This window comes from Dipodomys merriami, unplaced genomic scaffold, assembly GCF_024711535.1.
Source record: "Dipodomys merriami isolate MVZ:Mamm:240054 unplaced genomic scaffold, mDipMer1.0.p SCAF_26, whole genome shotgun sequence".
Taxonomy (NCBI): domain Eukaryota; kingdom Metazoa; phylum Chordata; class Mammalia; order Rodentia; family Heteromyidae; genus Dipodomys; species Dipodomys merriami.
The window spans coordinates 798,161-810,602 of record NW_027204048.1 but is presented as its reverse complement, the minus strand read 5'-3'; the positions used below and the strand labels follow the sequence as shown (position 1 = coordinate 810,602).

The 12,442-nt window shown below is 38.7% G+C and overlaps 1 protein-coding gene across 2 annotated transcripts in view; it reads right to left on the bottom strand.

The window, feature by feature from the left end:
- The window catches only part of LOC138836855 (uncharacterized), a 53,568-nt gene that overhangs the window by 23,136 nt on the left and 17,990 nt on the right, over positions 1-12,442 (bottom strand). The gene's annotated exons all lie outside the window — the stretch shown is intronic.

Genomic DNA, 12,442 nt, shown 5'->3' with positions numbered 1-12,442 from the left:
GGCTGAGTTCAAGCCCTAGAACTGGCACCAAAAAAAATTAATCAGGTTTCACAATTAGATAAATGTAGAACATGAATCCAACTAATCAACTACTTATAACAGCGGGGAGAAGAAGAAAGGGAAAAAGAAAGGGAAAGTATGAATAATTTTGGAATTCATGGCAACTATGAAAACAGCATAAAACCTCAGTGAAAGCTGTTGATCAATTGTCAGTTGGAATCTTGAAGAAAAGGAAATAGGCTCTATTGGGGAGGTAGTATCAGAAGGGAATTAGGCTAATACGAAGATAAAAGGAGGATAAATATGGTCAAAGTAGGAAGTTTGCATGTATGAAATAGAAGAATGAAACCTACTGAAATTGTTTTAAGAACAGGGAAGTGAGAAAGGAAGAAGTGACAGAAGGTGTAAGATTGATTGAAATGTACCGTATACATAAGAGAAAATATAATAAAATTATTAATAAATTATTATTAAAATTACTGAAATTGTTTTAAGAACAGGGAAGTGAGAAAGGAAGAAGTGACAGAAGGTGTAAGATTGATTGAAATGTACCGTATACATAAGAGAAAATGTAATAAAATTATTAATGTGCATATACATGAAAATCAATTTTAAATGTTCTCATCACAAAAAAGTATGTAAATTTAAGTATAAACTCCTAGCTTGATTTAACCATTCTATCATGTATACAATTTTCAAAACATCATGTTGCAACACCATAAACAATACAACATTTATTTGTCCATTGAAAATAATAAAACGTACTTTTTTGTAAAAAAATGTTTCAACTAAACATTTTTCTATGAAATTCTTAAATGTATACTCCTATTTAATACTAGTTCAATGAATCTAATATGGACAATCCTATTTTGGTCTAACATTTTGAACGACTTTCATTGAAATAAAAACTCAACTACATCTACACCCTGCTCTTCACTCAGGAGACAAAGGCTAACAGTTATGAGGACAACAAAACAATGAAGATCTTGAAATCATTTGTTTTGTGCTAGGTATGTACGAGCTGTATTTTACAGGTAGTATTGAATTTAATCCCCATGTGAAAAGGACAGCCAAAGAATCATCACGGTGCCTATTTTGGCAGTACATATACTAAATTTGGAACTTACAGAAAGATGACATAAAAATTTGTGAAGAATTCTATATTCCTTATAGTTCAACAAAATACACACCAGGAAACTTGAAAAGGGTAAGGCAGAGTCAAAGGGATGGGAGAAAATAAGGAGGAGGAAGAATGCAGTTATAAAATTCAATGCATATCATACAAAATAAAGAAAAGATGAGGAATATGTGAGTTGGGAGGGATAGGTGAGAATGATAAAATTATTCATTAACTGCTTTATTGAGTGGCAACTGCTGGGTACAACTACTTAATGATAATAAAAATATAGTTACATAAAAAGAATCCCCCCAATTTGTCTCATCAATGAGTGGCAGTTATGTCCACTCGCACATTTGACTCTGGCTAGCCCTATTCTTGGTTCTGCCCACTAGCAAGTAACACTGTATAAATGAGGCTGTGTGAATGCAGTCTAGACCCTCAGAAGCTTTGTGGCTTTCCTTCACATTCTTAGAAGCCTGAGCCACATGGAAAAATACCTGGTTACTCTCCTGGGAAGACCAGGTGGATCTAGCTTCTAGACATGTAACAAAGCCATGTCAGTTCATGAGGCCTCCAAACACCTGCAGATGTCTACAGCTTCATGACCCAGCCCAGAGGAACCTAAACAAAGAATCATCACCTCCATTAGCTAAGCTGGCCAACTTTACATAATAACAGCCACAATTGCTATTTCAAACCATGAGGTATTGGATGGATTATTATATAGTCATACATACAGATTTGCCACAAAATATTCCACATCCTTGGTTTAATTCACTCTGTTGTAGATAAGGGACTGCAAGGCAGGAAAACATTCCTAGGTATCTGCCTGCCTGGATGAGTGTCTCAGATGAATAAAAAACACTTATTTAGTGTTTAGGATGAGACAAAAACAGTTATGTCATTCCTCTTTCCCAAGAAAAATAGAAAAACCTCTTTAGGGAGAGGCTCCTCATCCCATGATTGGGATGTTAAAACCACTCTAAAATGAAAATGTGTTACTCACCTCGTTTACTGATCATCACAATTTAACCAAACACCACACTGTGGTGTCCCAGGTGTCCCCACTCAATCATGGGACAGCTGGGGGCTGTGGTTCACTACCATTGTTAAGCCTCAAGAGAGAGGATGGTACTGCTTTATCACTCCTTTAGGAAGATCAAAAGTGCAGATTTGAAGCATGGTTTCTATCCCATATCACTGCTTTGCACATTGTAAAGCCACAAATTTGCAAGCTAAAATGTCATAATTTGAAGATGGTCTTAATGTTATTTCTGAAATTTGCAAATCAATATACAGGACAAAAAGGAAATACAATATTACATGCCCATCCTCTTTCCTGTTTTCAAGCAGCAGAACCTGTCTATCATCGGCCAGATGAAATAAGACTTGAATGGTTTTTTGAATGGTTCCTAGAGATGAAAACTTGCTCTGACCTGCTTTACCTAAAATTTCAGTGTCTTGTGTCAGTGTCACTGTTGCCTACTGGTGTTACTGTCCACTATTGAAGGCCACCTTCTTTTTATCAGCAACACAGGATATGTATCTCCCTTGTCCACACCCATGCTTCAGCAACCAGAATTATGTATACTGTGAAATTACCCTTTAGAAGTCAAAGAGAAGCAAGGACTAGTATCACATGCCTGTAAACTCGTTACTCAAGAGACTGAAATCCAGAGAATACTGGCTCAAAGATAGCAAGGCAGAAAGGTACACAAATTTACTTCTAAAATTAACCAGAACAAAGGAAGGCTATAGGCATGGCTCAAGTGATAGAGAGCAAGCATGCGTGCTCGCGCGCGCGCGCGCGCGCGCGCACACACACACACACATCAAGGAGAAATTGTTTCTCAAACAAATACTGATGAAGTTATGTTGCCAGAGAAACATTAAATATGAAACCAGCCAAGGCTATTTAGCAAGACTCTGCCTCAAAAAAGGTTAGGAAATTTCTCCAAAGAGAAGGAAAATCACTTAAGTAAAGAACTCAGATCGACATAAGGGAAAGACTCTTTTGAAGAAATAAATGGAGGTGCGATAAAAACATTTGATTCTTATTAACTAATACAAATGTTCATAATACGATGGTAAAGAATAGCAAAAGTAATTGTTTCTAACATATTTATAAGATGATTTCTTTGTTGCTTTGTATGTCCCTCCCCCATGGTATAACCCGTTTTCACTGTTTTTGATGTTGGTATAATTTGTGGATGGGAAGGGAAAAGCAAATTGTTTAAATGGGGATACAAGTGGACCCATTGCAACAATGAGATGTTCAATACGTTATGTCGAAAAATGAACTTTACAACTTTGGCCAAGCAGGGGTGGAGGGAGGGGAGAAGGGAGTATGGGAGGGAGGGGGGGAAATGGGAAGGGGAAACAAAGGAGAAGGCAACAATGCTTGATAAGAAATGTACTCATTACCTTGCCCATGTGATTGTAACCCCTCTACACAGTATTTTCACAAAAAAAGAATAGCAAAAGTAGATGTAATGATTATAACTATGTGTAAAGGAAATTAATGACAGCAACACAGGGTCGGAAGGAAGAATTGGGGATGCTTCAATATAAAATACCTACTTGTGAAGCAGTACAATGGCTAAAACCATAAAAGGCAGAAAAAATAAGGACAAAATAGGCATAAATACCAAGAACAACTAATAGAAAGCAGTTGAAAAATATGGTAGATACTAGTTTAACTATATTGAGAATTAAATGTCAGTGGTCTGAAGATACCAATTTAAATATAATGATTTGGCTAGGCACTAGTGGCTTTTGCCTGATATCCTAGCTACTCAGGAGGCTGAGCTCTGAGCCCTGAGTTCAGATCCCAGGAATGATATCAAAGAGAGGGAGGGAGGGAAAGAGGAAGGAGAGAGAGAGAGAGAGAGAGAGAGAGAGAGAGAGAGAGAGAGAGAGAGAGAGAGAGTTAGGATTATTTATAGGCATGAGCCACCAGTGAGTGCCTGGCTCTAACATTAACTTAAACAATTTTAATTGTTAGTATAAAGGTGATGTACAGAGGAGTTACAGTTTCATAAGTCAGGTAAAGAGTACATTTCTTTTTCTTTTCTTTTTTTTTTTTTTTGGGTCCGGTCGTGGGGCCTGAACTCTGGACCGGGGCGCTGTCCCTCAGCTCAAGGCTAGCACTCTACCACTTGAGCCACAGCGCCACTTCCAGCTTTTTTTTTCTTTTTGCTTATGTGGTGCTGAGGAATCGAACCCAGGGCCTCATGCATGCAAGGCAAGCGCTCTACCATTGAGCCACCTTCCCAGCCCAAGAGTACATTTCTTTTTGGACAATGTCACCTCCTTCCTTACTCTCTCCCAATTTCCCCAACCTGTTCCCACCTATAAGTTGTGTAGTTCATTTTCAACATTAGTGTCTAGTGAGTATCACTGCTGCATTTGTTCACCTTTTGTCTCTCCATTTTTGTGCCTCCCCTTTCTTTTCCAAAGACAGATAAATGAACAAACAAGACAAAAAGAAAACAAACAGCAATGAAGAAAAACTCGTTTCCACTTCTTAGAGTTCATTTCGATAAATATTATTTTATATGAGCAGAATCACACAGACATTGCACCTTTGTGTTCTTCTAAGAGTATCCTCCCTTTGGTATCATTGTGAATGCTTAGGATCTTGTATTAACAGTAACTTTTAAAAGTATTAATTTTAGCCAGGCACCGGTGGCTCATGCCTGTAACCCTAGATACTCAGGAGGCTGAGGTATGAGGATTGTGGTTCAAAGCCAGCATAGGCAGGAAAATCTGTGAGACTCTTATCTCCAATTAACCACCAGAAAACTGGAAGTGGTGCCGTGGCTTAAGTGGTATAGCACTTGCCCTGAGCTGAAGAGTGCAGGGACAGTGCCCAGGCCCAGAGTTCAAGTCCCACAACTGACAAAAATGAAAGTATTAATTTCATACAGAGCAGACTTCAGGACAAAGGATAAAGAGAGGCTTTATAAAATGATAAAGTGGTCAGTTTTCCAGGAAGACATAACAACCTATAATAATCCCATATTTATCAACAAAGCATCAACATGAGAATCAAAAAAGGTGATAGCAAGGAGGAATACATTAGTCCACAAATATACTTGGAGACTTTAACACTGTTTTGTCAGAAAACCATCAGACAGAAAGTCAGTAAGGATATAGTTTAACATATTTAAGCCCAATGACATGTTCAGTCTTCTGAATAAATGACACCTGTGGAGCACCTTATCCAGCAACAGCAGAATCTACATTCTTCTCAAGCTCTCATGAAACATTCACATTCTGGCCCCCAAAATATATCTGAACAACTTGACCAAAATAGAAACAATATATTTTACTCTCAGACCACAGTAGAATTAAATTAGAAATCAGTGACAGAAAAAATTATTGGAAAATCTCCAAATATCTGGGGCATGATCTTGTTTTTATTTATAGCAAAAAGCTCATTGCATTCATTTTAAAATCTAGATACAACCATGCCCCAAGAGTGGTAGCTTCTAAGGGTGTGGGTTAGAGTGAAACTTTCACTCTCTTCATACTAAAAATAAATCTTTCATGGATTATTATAATAAAAATAAGGCATTCTTAGTTGGTAGAGAGAAGATAGTATAGCTGTAATAAAAATAAGGCTTCTTAGTTGGTAGAGAGAAGATAGTATAGTTGTATAATAATTGTAAAAGATGTGTGTTGAAATATATTTCCAAAGATGTTTAAAAGTTATATATGTTACTTGCAATAGAAAAACAGGAACCAATGTCCAATGATGAGTTCATAGAGCAAAAAATCTGGGGAAATTGTAAAATTACATAGAAATTTCAATGACAGGGAAACTTATTGAAATGATTAAACAGATTCTTAAAAATTGCCTATAGTTGGGTACTGATGGCTCTTGCTTGTGACCCTAGAGATTCAGGGAGGATGAGATCTGGAGGATCAAGATTTGAAGTCAGCCCTAGCAAAAATATGAGAAACTCAATCTCCAATTGACAAGCAGAAAGAAAACTTAAGAGGTGTGCTCAAGAGGTAAAGCATCAACCAAGAGCAAGCAAATTAAGTAAGTCTGAGGTCTTGTGTTCAAGCCCCAGAACTGCCCCTCTCCCAAACCCCAACATTTTAATCCCAAACTGAAAATGAAACCCCAAAATTCTATAATATTATCATATTTTATGGAAAATATGATTCATTTAAGCTTAACAGTTGTTCATCTAGGGTAATCTATGGGTAATCTGCATTTTTTACCATTCCTTGTGCTATTATGTATTTTACAATGATCATTGTTACTTTGCAATTACAAAGCACATTTTAAAATAGGAAGGAAAGAAGGAAGAAGGTAAAAAGGGAAAAAGAAATGACCACAGATAGCAGCTTCAATAATTGCACACAGTGAAAGATGGCTTACAGTGTTATACTAAAGGCTTAAAAAAAGATTAATCCGAATCAGATTACTGGCTAGACTGGAAAGGGATGGGTCAAACTTTGGCAAGACATAGTGCTTTCTTGGATATGGAGTGAGAAGGAAGGGGATGCAAATAGTATCAAGACTCAGGGGGTGGGGAGTGAAGAAAAAGCTCTAAAAATTAGATGATAGTATTAGCTGAACTATGTAATTACCAAAATCACTGAATAGAACACTATAAAGAACATGTTTTAAATTGGACATAGAGATATGTGCCTATAATCGTTACTCAGGAGGCAGAGGTAGAAGGATCAAGATCCCAGGTACCTGAGCAAAAGCACAAGATCTTATCTGAAAAGTATCTAAAATTCAAAAGCAAAACTCTTTCTAATAGCCTTCTACCTATTTTCTTGAGACAAGGTCTCACTATATAGCCCAGGCTGAGCTGGAAATCATGAAAACCTTATTTCTGCCTCCTGAGTACACTCTGGGCCATCTCACTCAGCTACAATATACTTATGTTGAAGGAGGACAAAGATCAAGATGCATTGTATATATAAACTACTTTATTAAGTGGCAAAAAGTAAATTCAATATCTTTAAAAATAAGGAAAAGTGAGGGATGGGCTGGGAGGGGTGGAAGAGAATGTTGAAAGGGTGATATTGATCAAGATGCACTGTATTCATAAACTGCTTTGTTGAATGGCAACTCCTTTGAACAACTACTTAAAAATGACACAAATATTAAACAAAACAAAACAAAAAGGAAGTGGAGATATGCCTCAAAGTGGTAGAGTGCTAGCCTTGAGCAAAAGAGCTAAGGGACAGAGTCCAGGCTCTGAGTTCAAGCCCAGTGGCTGACAGAAAAAAAAAATCTGGGTGCAGGTGCTTGTGATCCTTGCTACCCAGAAAGTCCATGAGACTCTTATCTCCAAATACCCACCAGAAAACCAGAAGTGGTACTGTGGCTTAAAATGGGAGATTGCTAGCTTTGAGCACAAAGAGGATCAGGGACAGCACCTAGGCCCAGAGTTCAAGCCCCAGGACCGGAAAGAAAGAGAGAAAGAAGGAAGGGAGGAAGGCGGAAAGAAGGAAGGAAGGAGGAAGGAAGGAAGGAAAGAGGGAGGGAGGGAAGGAGGGAAGAAAGGAAGGGAGAGAAGAACCAACCAACCAACATAATTAAATCTATTCTTTGCTCAGAGATACAGAATCTATTCTTTGGCCACAAGGTGGCACTTGTTGGAAGTGTGCCTTCACTTCAGGTGACTTCCTATTGAAGTCTTTCTGAATTGTCTCCATTTAAATTACAGAGAAGAGCATTAATTCAGCAAATACTTAGTGATTATGTGACTCAACCTTATGATTATGGGCTCAACCTTAGGAATACAAAGACATAGGGAAGATTTCTAAATCATTTGTAATTTTTTTTCATCCCTTCCCATCTCCTCCCCCCATGTGTAATTTTCTAAGACATTCACAAATGTTTATAAAATCATTGCTTTGATCGAGGCACTGTGAGTTCCTTAAGCAAAACAAAGATTTCTGATCTTATAGTGGTTATATACTAATTAGATGATGATATACAGAAAATCATACATATACTAAATGAATGAACCAGTCTGAAAGTCCTAAGTGCTGTATAGGGATAAAATAGATCGGAGCCAAACAGTTTGCTGGGGGAGGGAGTAGTTACAATTTAAATAAGGTGGTTGAGGCCTCTGTCTCTAAGAAGGTGAGCTGAAGCCTGGAGGAAGTGAGAGTGAGCCTCAAGGAAAACCAGAGGAAGATCTGGGCATATGAATAAATCAGGGCAAAGCTATGTGCCTCGCTGTTTGAAGGAAGAACGGGATCCTGTCTCCTTGTGGTGCTCAAGGCAGGTCAGGATCATGGTTGTCCCCAGAGAAACCTGGGGTGTTGGCATGCTCAAAGATAGCCTTTGACCCCCATCCTCAAGGAGTGCTCTGTCTGCCATATGGAGAAACTTTTTGAGAAGATAGACTGAATATATAGTAGAGTAACTGTACAGTTGAGTACACACATAAAATATGTATTTTATGTAGAAAACATGTTTATCAGATGATACATATTTCTAGTTGTGAATTCATAGCAAATCATCTGGAAGGACATATCCAAAATGTCCTAGAAGGTAGAGAGCAGGAAAGAATGAAAGGGGGAACAGAAGTCTGTGGGATCTCATTCCCCATGTCCCATACCTCCTTGTCTTTTCTGTCTTGCATTCTGATTCCTTACCTATACCCTTTATAAATCAAATGCTCTAGTGTAGACAAAAGGATTTGCCTGAGTTTTCTGAGCAGTCCTAAAACAACATACCCAAAGAAATATCCAATTCAAGGAGAGAAGGGCTGTGGGAATCTTAAATTGTATAAGTAGTTCTAAAGTACTAATCACAACCTGGACCTACCACTTGGTGTGTGAAGCAGGGCCGGAGACAATTTCATGGGGCTGAGCCCTTAGCCTCGGGCATCTGTCAGCACTATAAGATGAGTTACCAGGTACTCAGCTGTTGTCCTCTGAAGAATGCTAATGTATTTGAACCAATACCCTCATCTGGTTGCAGAAGCATGCTATACTGAGTGTGACAGTGGAGTGGAGGGAAAAATGTGTTTTGTTTATTTTGTTTCATGGCAGTACTAGGGTTTGAACTCATGGTCTTGTGTTTGCTAGACAGTCACTCTGCCACTTAAGCCAGGCCTTCAGCCTTTTTGGATACTGGATATTTTTGTGATAGGGTGTCATTTCCTGCCCAGGCTGACTACTGGAGAACATCCCTATATTTTAGGCTTTTCATGCCTGGGATGACAGACACATGCCACCATGTGTCCACTGAGATGGAACCTTGCAGACATTCCTATCTGAGGTTGGCCTCAAGCTAGGATCCTCCTGTTCTCAGCCTCCCAAATGGCTGGAACTACAGGCACGAGACATTAGTGTCTGGTAAGTAAAAGGATCTCCCACTTTTTAAAAAATAAAAGCAAAGACATTAGATTTACCTGCTTCATTAAGAGTGACTAGTAAGTATCACCTCAGCCACTTGGAAGAAGTATTCCATGTAACTAAATTCTGTATTTCCTGTATAGTTCATCAGGCCTCTCTTTACCATCCTCTTAACCATACTCCTCCAGTCTCTGGCAGCCCAACAGGGTCTAACAACCACCTTTAGCAAGCCACATCACCTGAATTTGGAATACTAATTCCAAATCCAAGTCCATGCTGTTGCTGGCTCCCAGTACCATGTCGCTCTCTCATCCTCATGCTGCACAGTAATGTTGAGTAGTCCTCATATCCCTGCCAGTTGCATATCACCTCCCATAATGAATCAACTAGCATTTTAACATGTCTGCAAAGCAGGCCACATTTTACAATGGGATTTTCACAACTAATGGGGACACAGAAGCTGTCAAGACCACTTCTATGGCCTGGGTTTGTGTGACGTAGAATAGAGGCTGTGCCCATCATTCAGCTTAGACATACACATTATGGGGAGTATGAGTTGAGATTAATTCTTGTTTGAGTGTGTGCTACATCTTTGCCATGCTAGCTGCTAGCCACATAGAGCTTAAGATGACTAGTTCAAATTGTGATGTACTGGAGTAAGAAAATAAAATTTCCAAAAATCCCATCAAGGATCTGCATGCTAAAAGTATAGTGTTTTATACATTCGATTATATAAAATAGTTTTAAAATTAACTTTGACTCTTTCTTTTTTTCTAATAGCTTTCTATTAGAAAACAAAATCATGGGGCTGGGAAGGTGGCTCAGTGGTAGAGCACTTGCCTTGCATGTCTGAGGCCCTGAGTTCAAGTCCCCAGCACCATATAAGCAAAAAGAAAAAAGCCGGAAGTGGTGCTGTGGCTCAAGTGGTAGAGCGCTAGCCTTGAGCTGAAGAGCTAAGGGACAGCGCCCAGGCCCAGAGTTCAGGCCCCACGACCGGACCCAAAAAAAAAAAAAAAAAAAAAGAAAACAAAATCATGTAAGTAGCTCACATTCTACTTCTACTGGACAACAGTGAACTACAAAATATTTGTCTCAGGTCCACATGGAATAGAGCAGTAGATAAACAATAAAAATCAATGCCCAAATAGGTACAAAATAGCTCTCATTTTCTGAAAGAACTTATAGAATAACAGCCTTAAAGAAAACAAAGCATGTGGGAGTGTAGATGGGAGTATTTTCTTTCTTGGTGAATAAAATATTATGCAGATTTATGTGCACAGACTTCAGATGAGAATCTTAAAACCACTATAGAAGTCCTTTTTATCCATCCTAGAACCATCTCCTTGCCTCCTCACTTTTGGAGATAACCACACTCTTGACGCTTATGTTAATACTTTTAATTTCTTTATTTTTTTCATTTTCTTGCATGTGTATGCATTCTTCACCAATTTATTGACATTTTTATGCATTCTAACTTTATGTGAATAAAAGCACCCTATGAATTTCTCTTGCAGCTTATTTTCATATTTACTTATTTATTTTTGTCAGTCATGGGGCTTGAACACTGGGCCTGGGCGCTGTCTCTCAGCTCTTCAGTTCAAGGCTAGTACTCTAATACTTTGAGCCACAGTCTCACTTCTGGTTTTCTTGTGTTTAAGTGGAGATAAGAGTCTAATGAAGCCAGACACCATTGGTTCATGCCTGTAATCCTAGCTACTCAGGAGGCTGAGATCTGAGGATCATCATTCAAAGACAGCCTGGGCAGGAAAGTCTGAGACTCTAATCTCCAATAAACTACCAGAAAACTGGAAGTGGCACTGTGGCTCAAGTGGTAGTGTGCTAGCCTTGAGCTGAAGAGGTAAGGGAAAGTGCCCAGGCCCAGAGTTCAAGCCCCATGACTACCACCACCACCAACAAAAAAAGAGTCTCATGGCCCTTTGTTTGGCTGTACTTGTCTGGTTTTCTCCAGTTGAACACACTGGGTAAGAGAATGTGCTCCTGGAATCAGAACCCTTCATGTTGGCCTCTGACCTCAGTAGTCACTGTTGCAAAATGGTGATGGAAAGGATGGTGTCTACTACCCACACCTGTGTGACTTCGCAAAGCTGTTATACACAGATATGGTCTCTAGAAGTGTTCTCACCAATGTTAGCTATTTAGCCGCCACCTACTAGGGTTTGCCCCTTCTGAAACTGATTCAACTTTGATTATTATTGTAGTGGTGCTAGGATATGGGGCCCTTAAATGGGAACTAAGTTGTGAAAAGTTTAGTGCTTTTCTTTTTTTAAAATATTTTTTATTTTAAAAATAGTGCACAGAGGGGTTACAGTTACATGAGTAAGTTAATAAGTATATTTCCTATTGAGCATTGCTACCTCCTCCTTTGTTTTTTCCCCTAACATCCCTTCCTTCCTCACCTCCCTAGCTCTCTCCTCCCCCTCCAAATTGTAAAGTTCATTTTCAACATAGTGTCTTGGACATTTCATAGTTATAATGGGTAAACCTATATCCTTATTTCAGCATTTTGTTATTTCCCTTCCCCTCCCCAAATCAGAAAAATGTATATACAAGATGCAGGGCACTGACATAAAATTTTAGTGCCTTTCTTGGAGCCATAGGTTAATTAGATGAATGTACCTGAGGACATTATTTATTCAGCCTAAGAAATCTTTGGGTCTGGCTCAATGAATACAACCACAAGTGAGGCTTGAAATTCAGTAAAACTAGGAGCTTTTTTCAGAGCCATATAAATTTCTATTAAGTGAATTATAACAACATAAATCTTGAGAGCCATGTAAGGAACATCCAGCAAAAAGCTTCATCTGAAAGCAAGCCCAGCTCCTCTATAAGCTCTCTTCTATAACCCTTGCTTGTTCATCAGCCTCCCAGTGTAATTGAAAAAGACACTGAATATGTTCACAATGGTAGTTTTTGCTCAATAACTCACTCTCTTGTCCAGACTTCCTACTACAATTT